The sequence below is a fragment of the Peromyscus californicus genome, unplaced genomic scaffold (assembly GCF_007827085.1).
Source record: "Peromyscus californicus insignis strain IS unplaced genomic scaffold, ASM782708v3 Scaffold_12__1_contigs__length_115047231, whole genome shotgun sequence".
Lineage (NCBI taxonomy): Eukaryota > Metazoa > Chordata > Mammalia > Rodentia > Cricetidae > Peromyscus > Peromyscus californicus.
In genome coordinates, this window is record NW_026294413.1 from 57,333,692 (window position 1) to 57,348,552 (window position 14,861).

Here is a 14,861-nt window from a genome sequence, read left to right on the forward strand (position 1 = left end):
ACATTGATGAAAGAAACTGAAGAAGGCACTTGACGACGCAAAGACTTCTCAAGCTCGTGGATAGAGAGGAATAGCTGTGTGAAAATGGCTGTATTACCAAAAGCTATGTACAGATTTAAGGGGCTTGTCTCATCAAAATCCCAACGATATTCCTCTCAGAACTAGAAAAAAATCTTCCTGAAATTTGTATGAGAGCACAAAACATTCTGAATAGCAATAGAAATCTTTAGGGGAAAAAGCAGCGTTGAAGGTATCAAAATGCCTGACCTTAAGTGGTATTACAGAGCCAGAGTAATAAAAACCATGTAATCCTAGCCCAAAACAGATGTGTAAAAAACTAATGGGAAATAACAGAGGATAGAAATAAACACACAGGTACAGCCACCTGATTTTTGACAGGGTTGTCACAAACATACATTAAAGACAAGCCCCTTAAATGGTGCTGAGAAACCCGAATTCCCACATGTAGAATGAAACTAGATCCTTATCTCTGCACAAAAACCAATTCAAATGGACCAAAGGTCTGAATGATAGACCTGAAACTTTGAAAGTTCTGGGGAAAACCATAGGTAAATCACTTCAAGACATGATCACAGCAAGGACTTTCTGAGTGGGACCCTAAGAACACAGGAAACAACCCTAAGAATTGACAAATGGGAATACATGACATTAAGAAGCTTCTGCACAGCAAAGCAAACAATCTCTGGAGTGAAGAGACACCCTACAGAAAGGGTGTGTGTGTGCATGCCCACTGTACACCAGACAGAGAATTAGTATCTTGGATATATAAAGAGCTACAAAAACGAAGCATTACAAAACTAAATTGTCTGATCAATAAATGGACACTGATAATTAATTCTACAAAGAAGAAGTATGAAACAGTCACTACTTGAAAAGGTGTTCAACATCCTTACCTATCAGGGAGATGGCAATTAAAACTGCCTTCAGATTCCATCTTGCCCCAGTCAGAATGGTTACCAACAAAGAAAAAAGGGGCAACAGATGCTGAGGAGAGTGCCAGAGTAATACAGTACCCATGTAAAGGGGCTAGCTGGTTAACTCGGCCACGGTAGATGAAAGTATGGAGGTTCCACCAAAAACTAAATAGAGAACCTCTGTGTCATCCAGCCATACCTCTTGAGGAAATACCTGAAAGAATACAAGTTAGATACCACAGAGACACTCAGATGTCCATGTTTACTGAGCTCTATTCCCAGCAGCCAAGGTATAAAGTCAACCTGCATGTCCATCAACAGATGTGTGAGTAAAGACAGCGCGCGCACACACACACACACACACACACACACACACACACACACACACACACACACACACACACATAGTAGAGTTTTATTCAGCTACAAAGAAGAAGAAAAATTATGTCATTTTTTGGGAAAATAAATGGAAATGGACATCATTCTGATAAGCAAAATAAGCCAGACTCAGAAAAACATGAAATGTTTTCTTTTAGATGCAGAATCTAGATTTTAAAAATTATATGAATTGGGCCTGGTGGTGCCAGCCTGTTGTTCTTCCTACTTGGCCGGAGAAAGTAGTGAGACTGTCTAGGGCAATGGTTCTTAACCTGTGGGTCATGACCCCTCTGGAGTTGAGTGACCCTTCCACAGGGATCCCCTAAGACCACCGGAAAACGCAGATACTTACATCACGATTCATAACAGTAGCAAAATTACAGCAACAAAAATAATTTTGTGGTTGGAGGTCACCACAACATGAGGAACTGAATTAAGGGGTCACATCATTAGGAAGGTGGAGAACCATGGTCTATGCGGAGGGTGGACACCGGCACAACAATGGATGAAGAACACAGCAAAAACCAAGTACCTGATGTGCATGTATGAGAATGGTATAATGAGACACGTATTTTTAAATAATTAATTTTACTTTATTTTATGTGCATTGGTGTAAGGGTATCGGAGCTCCTGGAATTTGAGTTACAATACAGACAGTTATGAGTTGCCCTATGGGTGCTGGGAATTAAGCCTCAGTCCTCTGGAAGAACAGCCAGCGCTCTTAACCGCTCAGCCATCTCTCCAGCCCCAAAACATGTATTTCTTTTTTTTTTTTTAGAAATGAAAAAAAACTGCTCAGAGAGATTTGGAGGAAAGAATATCCCAAGCAAAGAATATAGCATGTGTGCACAGAACGGAGAGCCTACAGGAGCCAAGTGGAAATACGACTGTAGTTCGTGTGTGTGCCCACTTAGGGGCAGCACACACAAACCCAGCTTTTCTCCAACAGTCAGCCTCTGCGGTTCCTTCAGGCAGAGCTTCCTTCCACACCACAAGACTGTCACCCACCCACTCCCAAGTGTAAGGATTCAGAAAGACACCCCCTGCTGACACCCGCAGACAGTTTCTTTGCCCTGTGGTCCTTTGCCTCAGACACTGTTCCCACATCTCCACTAGCACCCCCCACTTTACCCCTCCACTTGTCCTTTCTCTTCAAACTGTAGCTGAAGAATCCCACCTGGCCACCTCTGACACCTCACTGCTGTCAACATCGCCTCCAGGCCTGCATGTGAGCACAGAGACAGTCAACAAATGGGTGAATTCGGGATGATAGAGAGGGTCCAGCTGGCCCGCAGACGGTAGGGTCTGTTGTGGTGTTGGAGTTGAGGGTGGGTAACTCTGGCTTCAAATTAGGGTTTTAAGTAGACATGGAGCATACAGCTAAAATCTACATTTTGTTACATCTTAAGAAACATGAATTTTATAGCTTTAACTGATTTTATTTGTTGTTGTTATTACTATCGGTTTTTTCAAGACAGGGTTTCTCTGTGTAGTCCTGGCTGTCCTGGAACTCACTCTGTAGAACAGGCTGGCCTCCAACTCAGAGATCTACCTGCCTCTGCCTCCTGGGTGCTAAGAGGCACTTAATTAATTCTGTTTTCTCTTGAGAAACCATCACCACGACTTAGGAAGGTGAGTGTTGGTAGCTCTTGGTGTTCTTCGTCTGCTGAATTTAGAGGTGGGGTGGGGTGAAGAAGTGTCATGGAGATTGTGGTTTTCACAGGTAGCTGGGCAGCTTGATGTCACACAGTCTCAGGATTGCTACTGTCAGAGACCAAACTGTGACTAGACCCTGAACCCTACAGGACACAGGATAAAGACATCTGGGAGAGGGTCTTCTGCTAAGTCCAGCTCACTGACTTCCACTCATGAGAAAGTCAGAATCTTTCTAGGATTAGGGAAGGGGTGTTGCAAAGTGCCTTCCATCTGCCTCAAGTCCCACTGTCTTGCTGACCAAGTAAAGAGGTGGCCAGTCTCTTCAGAGTGGCAGTGACACTGATGTAGGAAGAGGGCCCCAGAAGAAAAGTGGGGCTTCTCTATTCTTTTCTGGTTTGTTTTTCTATCTATCTATCTATCTATCTATCTATCTATCTATCTATCTATCTATCTATTATCTATCTATCTATCTATCTATCTATCTATCTATCTATCTATCTTTAAGACATAATCTCTCGCAGCCTAGCCTCAAATTCCCCATGTAGCCAAGAACAACCTAGAACTTCTTATCCTCCTGAGTGGAGGAATTAAACCTCCAGAGGGTTAGAATTACAGACATTACAACATTTAGTATTAGGCTGTCGTTGGTTCTGGGGCTGGAACCCAGGCTGATTGATACCCATTCTACCATCCGAGCTACATTCCCAGTCCCTTCTCTGACTGTTTTTGAACTGTGCTCTGGTCCTGCAGGGTCTAGACTCAGAAACCCAGTCTTCAGTGTTTCCAACCTTGTACCAGTCATGTCAGCCTCCCTGATATTCACCTGTCTTGGAACTGGGGACCACTTCAATGTGTGGGGACACTGGGCCACAGCTGCTGAGAACATGAGACAGTTCTAGTGACCAAAGGTTGCAGAGAGGGGTGGGGGGCAGAAGCCAGGGATGGTAGGAATTGGGGGGTCAACCAATCACAAGAGGCTGGGGACACCTGAGGACCCCTCGTGGGGCCCTAAGGCAGTGGCTCTGGCCCACCCACCTCCAACCCCCCCGGTTCAGCCGGGCAGCTCCGGGAATTGCAGGCGGCATCTATTTCAGAGTTTATGGTAAGAGGCTGGAGCCTGCACACACAGACAGCACACCCCACCCTTTAAGGAAGTAGGGAGGAGAGCAGCAGGGGTGTGGTTAACGACCGAGAGGAGGAGGGGGGAAAACAACCTGTCAGCCTCTTACTCAGCCTCTGCGGGCAGAGCCGCGCGTCCTACCTGCGGCGGCTGCACTCACCTGGCCCAGCCCGGAGCCCTGGCCGGAGTCCGCGCCTCGCCCGCGGTGAGTCCTGCACGTCGCTACCCAGCGCCAGGGTGGGGGACCCGTCGATCGTTCGACTTAGGTGGAAAGCTAGAGGGAGGGCTACAGTTCTGGTCCTTCGGGGAGCCGGGACCCGCCTGAGAATTCCTGGAAAGGCGGCCAAAGACCCAGAAAGTCGGAACCCCTGAGCAGGTACTCACCCTGAGCTTGCCGCCCTGAGCTGGGGAAGAAGGGATCTATTTTTGGACTTCTTCTGAGACTAAAGGGTGTTTCCCCCGTTTTGTCCTGTTAGCTTATTCAGACAGGGGGAGGCTGGGGCCACGGTTTGAAGAAGGCTCAACGAAGCTGCTTGCTTCTAAAGGTCGGATCTGGTAGCCCCAAACCCAACCTCGGGCTTCAGAACCCAACTTCAGCTCCAGTACAGACCTCTGCCCAGGCACTGCGTACTCTTCTCCCCAGTGCCCTTCGGCACCCTATGTGACCACATTCCCAACCCTATCCCCAACCTCTGGACATTTTTTTCTGGGTCCTCCAAGAGGGACCATAGCAAATGTGTGTGTGTGTGTGTGTGTGTGTGTGTGTGTGTGTGTGTGTGTGTGCCAAAGTTCCAAAGTTCACACTGGCCGCAATGGTTCATTTTGAAGCTGCTTTCTCCATGCCACTCAAGGGTTAAGTTCTGGGCTGCTGTTCCTGCTGCCAGGCTGTGCGTGGGCAAAGCTTTGGGTGGGTGAACAGTGAGCATATGGGTGATGTTCTGAGGCCCACCAAGCCCTGCCACCTGCCCTCACCCTCAGCCATATGACACCAGCATCTCCCATCACCCCCAAACTAGAAGCAAGATTCAGCTGGGCTCTTTGAAGGAACCAAGCTGGGACCTGGGGGGTGGGGTGGGGGTGGCATTAGCCAGGAAGACTTGAAAACGAGAGGAAGAACCGTAACAGATACTGAGCCAGTCTGGAGCCTGCTGAGACAATGTGCTTGGTATGGAAAGGGTAGGGGTGCCAGGCAGCCCCTGTGTGCTCAGGTTGAGGTGTCCTTGCCTTTCACAACTGCTATGCGTGGGGGCGGGGGTGCAAGAAGGATGCGGAGAAGAAAAAAAAAGTGACTCATGACACTAGGGAGGAAGGAAGGAAGGAGTCACATTCGTTAAGAAAGACCTAACTTTGGCAGGACAGTCTGCTTTCCTTCGCTCACTTACTAGCTTCCTACCCGCATCCAGGTGCAGCTGTCAGGTGAAGAGAGACTTGGAGGAGTCTGCCGTGGCTCCCGTTGGCCACGCTAGAGCTAGGAGAGGCGGGGCTGCTGTGGGAAGACAGCAGAGTTCCACCAATACAGAGCCGGAGGGTGGGCAGGGCTGGTCAGGGACAGATCCTGAGTCCTTCGGGCAGAAGCAGCTGTGAGAACTGAAGATCAACAGGGATTAACCAAGCAAAGGGGAAGAAAGGGAGCCAGAGCCCGGGGAAGTACAAACCCAAGGCTAAAGGCAGCAAGAGCCAAACGGGAAACTGAAAGCAGCCAAGGAGCAGAGCATGTTGGGAGCACAGAGTGCAGGGGTGAGAGGGAACGGCAACCTTAAGTAGAGGATGCTCCCCAAGGCCTGGGAAGGCGTGCTCAGGCTGCCATGGCAACTCCTCTGGGCGCAAAGCTTGGAACCTGGCGCTGCTTGAAACTTCTCAGCGTGCCTCCACGCTGGGACGGAGGTGCCAGATTTAGCAAATGCAAACAAGGGGCATTCAGATTTGAATTTTAAATGAGCAAATTTGTTGAAGATTCTTGTTCTCAGTGTTAAGTATGTTTCATGCAGTATTTGGGAGATAACCTAACACTCAGACATTACTCACAGCTTATCTAAAACTTAATTGGATGTCCCCAGTCTGTCTGGGAAGTGGAGGTTGGTGCTCTACCGAGAAGTCTAGAATGGGAACTAAGTCAGTGCCCCGAGAACAGGCTCAGGGCATATTTATTTTATGACAAATCCTGATAGATCCAGTTCGAGGCTCCTTCCATGATTGGTCATGATATTACTATTGAGAAAAGAAAATCAGCTCCTCGCTCAGTTTGTTCATCTACACGGCCGAGGGTGTGTGTGTGTGTGTGTGTGTGTGTGTGTGTGTGTGTGTGTGTGTGTGTGTCTGTGTGTCTGTGTGTCTAGAAACTGAAAGCAGCTAGGCTACTTGGTAGTACCTTGGAAAGAGACTGGACATGGTCCTAGAATCAGGCCATTAGATTCTCTGAGCCTCAGAGCCTGTTTGTCTAGGTTTTAGGGTAGGATCCTTGATAATATATGAAAATCTGCACTTGAGTGCTGTGTAAAAAGTCCTACATATGAATTTTAAATAACCCATTCGCAGACAGTGACCAAAAGAGCACCCACAAAGTGCTTGGGGTGCATCTATTTCCGTTCACATTTATAGGATGCCTAGAGGTCTCAGGGGAAATATGTGGTAGGGCTGGTTCCTGCTTCTAGTGAAAAAAAAGCTAGCCTCTGGACAGGGGTGGGGGTGACGAGTGGGGGAGGGTGAGACAAAGTTATTTCCTCAGGGTTCCTTGCCCATCCACTAGCTGCTTCAAGGACAGAGAAGACAAGCAGCTCTCTTTCTGGAGAGCGGCAGGTGGGAAGAGGGGAGCGGCTCAAACTCTAACTGCAGAGAAATACGAATGGATGAAGAGAGAATCTGCACACAACACCCAGCACACTGCTCAACACCCACAAATGCACCATAAAACGAGGTCTACGTTATTCTTCATTTTCTCTTTATTAGAAAAGGGGGGAGTTGAGAATTTGTTGGCGAGAGGATGGGGGGATGAGAAGTGTGGACTGCTGGGTTATAAATGGCCCTTCTCTCCAGTGGTGAACCACTCTATCCCCCTAGCCCAGCCCATTTTGTCCCCAGTCCCTTAGCATGCCATTTGAGATAGAGATAATTAGAGATATTCTGTCAGTTCAAGTTATATGCTATGCATATTTGCGTGGCCAAATGTGGTTAAATCCTGCAGAAAAGGAAAGTGTGTCCCTGGCTTATCTTAGCAGTCCCTGAATGTGGCTATTCAAGCCCTTCAGGTTTCCAGGGAAATTAACATTCCACACACAGAGATCATGGATGCAGGTATGGAGCACCGACCACACAGGTCTATCAGAAGCCGTTGCTCTCCCATAGTTCTAACTGGGATGGATGTAATCCATCCTGTAGTTGGTGTGTCCAGTTCAGAGATGTTCAGGAAATGAGCTCTTGTATGCTATATTCCAGCCTCACCATTCTTCAGAGGTAAACATCTCCCTTACCTGTGGCTGCCTAGCTTGTCCTCTCACAAAACCCGGGAGACTCTAAGTCGGGCACTTAGCTCCATGAGGAGGTGATATGGTCAAACACTGTTAGGGCAAGTACAACTGCTAGAGAGGAGAGGGGGAGGGATGGAAACTCCCCTGAGGTGGACCCTGTTTAGTGGGGTCCTCAGTCTCTAGTTTTCTCACAGCCCAGGAACTAATCATCTCAGGCTACCTGGCCTCCCAGGGGAGTGGGAGCTTAAGGTAGTTGCCAAGAGTCAGTGAGAACAGAGAGGCACAGCTGGGATGGTTTGGGAGCCCAAGCAAGGTTTAAAAAAAAAAAAAGTTTGGCAGTCATGTGATTCTCATATACTTCAGGCCAGTCCTAAGGCAAGAGAGGAGGAGCAGGGCCCTGGTAACACCAACAGGCAGCTTCTATGCAAGCAGTTGAATGGTCAGGAGTCCAGGCTTATGGTGACTCTAACTGGACCTCTATGACCTTGAGAAGGTCATTTAGCTGTGGCTTCCTTGTCTGTAAGATGGGGGTGGTAGCAGGGCTTTTGAGGGTGAGGTGAGGTGATCTGCATTAGCCAGGACACAGCTAAACTAGAAACAGAAGTAGCCATCACCCATAGCAGGATAGGAGAGGCCTTACTTCCACCTCTGATTCCTATGCTATGCTGGGTCACCCTGTGAGGGTCAGAGCACTGGTAGTCTGGTGGTGGAGCCAGGCCTTCAGAGCCCTGGGGCTATAGGCAAGCACCAAGAAGTATGGGCTAGCATTTCAATATTAGCATCCTGGGGGGCATGCCCATGTACAAGCTTAATAACCTCTGCTGCGCATAAAACATAATAGACGCACAGTAGATGCTCAGAAGTGTGAACTCTCCCATGTCTTGATATTTATGGGCTGCATCTGAGCCCATGAGGAAGCACTGATCTTTTATGATTTTGTTTGACTATGTAGTACACATGTTTGTGGTGTTTATGGCTGGGGAATGGGGATGGGGTGTTGTGCAAATGCACGTGTGTTCATGGCCCAGGCCAGAGGTCAGCCTCAGGCAACCTTCTCCTGAATGCTGTCCTCCTTGATTTCCCAGCTGTGTCTGTCTTCATTTCTTTTCCTATTGCTCTGATACGACACTCTGACAAAAGCAACTTAAAGGAGAAAGTCCAGTCAATCACGGCAGGTTCGTCAAGGCAGCAGGAGCTTGAAGCAGTCAGCCACGTTTATATCCTCAATCCATAAATGGTGCCACCCACAGTGGGTGTGTCTTCCCACCTCAATTAATGCAATCAATCAAAACACTCCTCCACAGGTAGTCCCAGATTCCAGATTCTGTCAAGCTGGCAATTAACACTAGTTACCGAAGGGTCTCTCACGTTAACTTGCTGATTCTGCTTGGTCAGTGGCTAGTTAGCAAGCCCCAGGACTATGTCTGCTTACTTCTCCTTAGGCCAAGCACTTTATTAGCTCAGCCATCTATCTCTTGCTTTTATAAGTTTTTTGGGATCGCTATGGAGCTCAGCTTGGCTTCAAACACCCCCACCCCCACCCTTCCAAGTGTTGAGATTTCAGGAATGTATTGCCATGCCCAGGAATTCATTTCTTCTTCTTCTTCTTCTTTTTTTTTTTTTTCTGGTGCTGGGGAGGCAATTCAGGATCTCCCAAATGGCAGGCAGCCACACTCTAGCAGAGTTGCACCTCAGCCTTATCTTTCCTATTCCTGAGGCCATGGGCCACCTTCTGACACAGAAGAACATTCCCTAAGTGCCAGCTCAGAGATGCAAGAGGCAAAAACTCAACAGTTTTTACTTTGGCTGCTCCACTCCCAATCCAGTGTGCTCTGAGTACTGCCAGGCTGAATTAGCTCGTTGGCCAGGAAAGATGATGCCCGCTGATACCCATCAGATTCTGGAGCTTGAAGGACCATTTGATCATGTAGGCAGCAGAACATGGTGGCTATTCTTTCCAGGCCTTCTCATTTAGCATGCAAGCTCTAAGCTGTGTGAGTGGGTGGTGGGGGAAGGGGCAGCCTTTTGAGTCACTGTGCCGTTTCTCAAGGTATAATTATTACTCATGATGACAGTTTGATTAAGAGAGCAGACTCCAGGCTGCACGTTTTGATGCATTTTTACCTAGATGCAATGGGCAGAGTGATACAGTGCAGTTTGGTTTTTGAGAGATAGACCCTCAGATAGACTCAGGTGATCTTACTGGCGGGCACCTCTCTGTGTTCTGGGTCTCCCCAGCTTTTCCTTTTGCCCAGTGCTGAAGGGCACAGAACTCTTAGAAGGTACCTAGTCAATGTGATTAATGCCAAGACGAACCAGGGCCAAGTCCCAGCAAAGTCAGGTACCTTCATAGCTCAATGTTTTCTCCCTCCACACACCCCTGACATCTTAGCTATAGTTCACTAGCACCCCCACCCCCACACTTCTCTCTTCCTTTTTATGCTCTAAAACCCACCCACACAGAATCTGGGAAAACCACTGGACAAAGACAGGGGGCCCACAGGAAGCCACCCAGTCCAGACTGAGGCATGGGTGGGCTTGACTCTTGTCTCACAAAGCAATCTTCTTCCAAAGTGGTTCACTCCTTCCACCAATGCTGAGAGCAGCCTTCCCTTTGTCTGTGTGTCTGAGATTCCCGACACACACCCCTGACCCCTAGGTCGCTCCCCGCCCCTGGCATGGCTGTTTCTCCTACACCTGTGAGACTCAGAGGTTCCTTTCAGGGCTGCTGACAATTTCTGCTGAGTTTGAGTTTGGCTCTTCCACAGGGTTCCTTTCCACAGCTCCAGTCCTGGCCACTTGAAGCAGGCACACTGTGCCCTGGTTTCTAAAGCAGCCCTGTCCTCTTTCCACCCCCTCCAGCACCCAAAGCTCTTTGTTCCTCGGCAGCGTGTGGTGAGGGCACATTTCAAGTCAGTCTTCTCCTCGGTTCACCTCCACACCTTCCTACTCAGGGAGTTGTCCCTCCAGGCAGGCTCCCCAACATCGGTGACAACATCCGGTTCAGGCCCTTTCACTCACGGCACAGGTGCTGGCTTCTGACTTTCAGAGTCGTCAGTCAGCCGAGGTAGTTGTAAGGGGGATGTTGTAAGCCCTGATTCTCAAGCTTCATGCTTAGTGCCGAGGAGTCTCCGCCTCCCCAACCCAAAGGCTCCTATCTACCTCAGCAAGCTCACAGTCTGCCAGGGCAGAGGCTGCCACGTGGCGAGAAGTATCTGTAAGAGAAGACGAAGACTTGTGGTGCCCGTGAGAAAGGCACAGCACGTGGAAGACTGGAGGAGAGAGACATTACTCCTGGCTAGGATGTGTCTCAGAGCTTCCCAGGAAGGTGGTATTGGGAAGTGCTCTAAAGGGGAAAGGAAGATTCATCTGTGGGAACTTGGCATGCTGGTTGTGTCCAAAGAAAAGTGTAAACAGGAGCCTGGAGGTGGGTGGAAAGGTGGAGTTTGAGTGACTCACTTCGGGTGGAGCCGAGGGTAGCCGAAGGAAACAAGAGTTAATACAGGTAAAGAGTGAGATAAGGCCTGGATGGGCAGCTGAAGACAGCGGACGCTGTTGGAAAACTAGGGGGCTTTATTGAGAAGGCAGCGGCTGAGAGCTGTGGAAGATGCTGAGTTGGGTCAAGGGGCTGTGACGGCTCCCCCGTCAGATTTGGGGAGCAGGGTACAAAGTAGATGGGTTAGCAGAAAACTTGAGCAGGCTTTGAACCGCCCAGGCCTTGCCAGTCAGAATAAACTGTGGGATGCAGGGAGATCTCGGGGGTGGGGGTGGGGGTGGGGCTGGGTGGGTGGGTGGGGAGGAATGGGGAAGGGGCATCCAGCACAGTATTCAGGTATCAATTTTCTTGGCGCTGCAATTGGTTCTTTGGTGAATTTGAAAGCTTCAGTGAAGGCTTATGGGAGCATTCGAGTGTGTAGGCTGGATAGGCTGCTTGCATTCTTCCTGATTCTTTTTTGTTTCTGTTGTTGATGCAAGCACACGCGCGCGCGCACACACACACACACACACACACACACACACACACACACACACACACACACGGCTGCATATTCATTTCGATGGACCTTGCTGTTATGAGGTCTGTGTTAACTACCAGCCTGTCTACAGTATCCCACCGTGGTCTCTGAACACACAGCACTTTGATCTGCAGATCACATCTCCAGGGAACACCAGGAACCTCCAGTCACATCTCCAGGGACTACCTGGATATGACCTCCTAGGTTCTGTGCCAACTCCTCACTGCAGCCCTCCTCTCCCAAGTCTAGAGACCTCCCCACTGGAGTGATTCACCTTCAACTCAAGTCCCTGTCTCTCATGGGTCTCTCCTCCCAGTCCCCGTCTCCATGCCCTTGTTCTCCCACATGCTCAGGAAGGCTACACTGGCCTCCTTCCTCCATGTCTTCATTTCTCCCTGCTTACATCTTGCCCATCTCTGAATCCCACAGGTTCTTCTTCACGCCTCCCATCCCCTCCTTCCTTATTCTATGACCCCTACTCAGAGCTCAGGCCCTAATATGACTTCATATTATAATAAAGCCTCTCTCTTCATCCCATCCTTAGGAACTCTCCAGGATGGAATTCCAAATTCCTCAAAGTTGTTGATTTAAGGCCCTCCTTTTTAATTTTTGAGACTATTATTGAATTACAATGTTTCTTTCTTCCCTTTCCTCCCCACAAAACCTCTCATACACCCCTGTCTGCTCTCCTTCAAATTCATGGCTTCATTTTTTAAAACTAATTGTTATCTGTATGCAATCCAACGTTAATTGAAACTTAATTGACCCTTCCTACCCCATGTCCTTATACTTCCCAAACAAAATGCTTCCCCCATTGCCAAGCTTCCTTGGTCATTTGTACCCACAAATCTCTATTCCTGTGGGATGGGAACCCCAGTCCCATCCAGCTTTCCCAAGCCAAGTCCTACCTATTCTTTTTCTAAAGCTTAGTCCATGACCCTCTTTGGAAACATCGTAGCCTCCCGGTTCCTTGGCTGCCATGATCTGCAGAGTTTATTGACATAGCTCCAGGTTCAATTCTTCCATGGCAGAGGGGTGCTTTTCCTTCATACACCCTCAGATTCCAGGGTCATGAGACTTCATGTCCCCATCTCTCCTTCCCTACACACTCATGCCTGTCTGAACCTGGCTACACAGACTAGCTCTTCCTCATTCCTGGCACGAGGCGTCACAACAGGCTGTTGTGACACAGAAGACATTATCAAGCCTCTTGAATTCTTCAGGGCCAGGATGCCTTCCTTCGAGGCAGAGATTTCCCAAAGCCCAAAGAGGGAGTCATGGATCAAGATGAGGAGCCCCCAAATCCCTTTACAAATCCACTCTTGAGTCCCCTAAATGATTTATGAACCATCTCCTTCAGTCTCTTGCTCTGAGCTTGTCTGGGCCAGAATGAGGAAAGCCAGGAAATGGAAATCAAGGTCGCCTCGGTGTAGAGTTAAAAGCACACAGGAGAGAGACCCACCAGGCAGGTGTTGGCAGGGATCCCAGGGAACAGCAGGGATCATCAGTGTACATACAGTTGCTTGGACTTCACCCCCACAGTGGGCATAAGCCTATCTCTTGTCTCACGGACTCTGAGCTTCTGGCTCTTGTAGTCCTTAGAGGTGAGGGCACCTGGTATACATTAACTGTTTATTTGCAGCACAATCTGTCATCCCTTAGTGGGGACCCGACTCTACACAAAGATACTGTCTGTACGTTTGTGTTGAGCATTCAGCCCCTCACCTATGTTCACACCTAGAGGTGCCTGAAAGTTTGGAGAGCCTCGCCCTGGGTTGGGGAGCTTGGGTCAGTGGTATGTGTAGTTGGAGGTTGTTCACACAAACTCCCTGAAAGGTGTGGAATTTTCACCTCTGGACTCACACACATGTTTCTGGAAAGACGGTTCATAGCCTTCCCTTGACGCTCCAAGGAACCTGGAGAAGATGGCTCAGTGGGTAAGAGTACTTACTGCACATGCATATGGATCTGAGTTCGAATCCCTGGCACACAACATAAAAAGCTGGGCATGTCTGAAGGTGCCTGTAACTGCAGCTCTGTGGTCAGGATAGAGGCAGATGGATCCCGGAGCTTGATAGCTAGCTACTCCAGCTGAAATGAGAACTTCTGGTTCCGTGAGACCCTGTCTGAAAGAGTAAGATAAAGAGCAATCGAGGAGGACTTATGGGGCCTTCCTCCAGCCTCCTCATGGACCCTATATGTAGATATGCAAGTGCCACACACACATACCATGTACCACACACAAACACACTAGCAGCCCCCAGATAATTTTTAATAAAGCTCAAGGCATTTTTGTCAGCTATTCAGAATTATTATAAAATGATTGTTTCATTCAGATGGGAGGCTCCAGGGAGGACACAGTATACGTTTCTGAGAGGCACTGCCACATTCCAAGGACACAACATGGCACTGGCATATGATGGGCATTCATGCACTGGCTGTGTACAATATGAGCCTGAGAACCCCCCTGTTCCCAGTGAAGAGGACCTTTTTAATGAAGCTAATTTGAATATGTCAGATTTTAGGATAATAGTCAATATATTATTTAGAGACACATTTTGTATCACATGCTATGTGAAATAGTATGAATTTTCCCCAACTCTTTCACCTATCCGATCGGTAGGGCCACCCTTCATCAGCTGTGGCTTATAAATGTCACATCCCACTGGCTGGGAGAGGTAGCTACTCTTTATTAATTCACAATGTGTTCTTTTTTACAATAATGACATTTTTGAGCTATAGTTTAATATCACAGCCGGGCGGTGGTGGCACATGCCTTTAATCCCAGCACTGGAGAAGCAGAGCCAGGTGGATCTCTTGTGATTTCGAGGTCAGCCTGGTCTACAGAGCAAGATCCAGGACAGGCACCAAAGCTACACAGAGAAACCCTGTCTTGAAAAACCACAAAACAAACAAATAAACAAAAAAAAAAACAAAAACAAAAAACCCCACAAAATGTACTCTTTTATTTTATTTTTAAAATTTACGTTATTTATTTATTTTTTAAGATGTACTTTTTTTTATGTGCATAGGTGTTTCACTTGCATGTGTGTCTATATAATGGTGTCAGATGTCCTGGAACTGGAGCTGTAGACAGTTATGAGCTGCCTTGTGGGTGCTGGGAATTGAATCTGGGTCCTCTGGAAGAGCAGCCAGTGCTCTTAACTGATGAGCCATCTCTTCAGCCCCAAATGTACCCTTTGAAATGCACAGGTCAATGGGTTTTCAAAAGTGTATACTCACAGGTCTGCACATCCCCTGCCCCTGCCAGTCACAGATGTTTGCCTTACTC

General features: G+C 48.3%; 1 protein-coding gene across 1 annotated transcript in view; it reads left to right on the top strand.

The window, feature by feature from the left end:
* Positions 1-4,159: 4,159 nt before the first annotated feature.
* The window catches only part of Ptk2b (protein tyrosine kinase 2 beta), a 129,506-nt gene continuing 118,804 nt past the window's right edge, over positions 4,160-14,861 (top strand). The window contains 1 exon segment of the mRNA XM_052732893.1: positions 4,160-4,294. The gene's annotated coding sequence lies outside the window, so the exon portion shown is untranslated.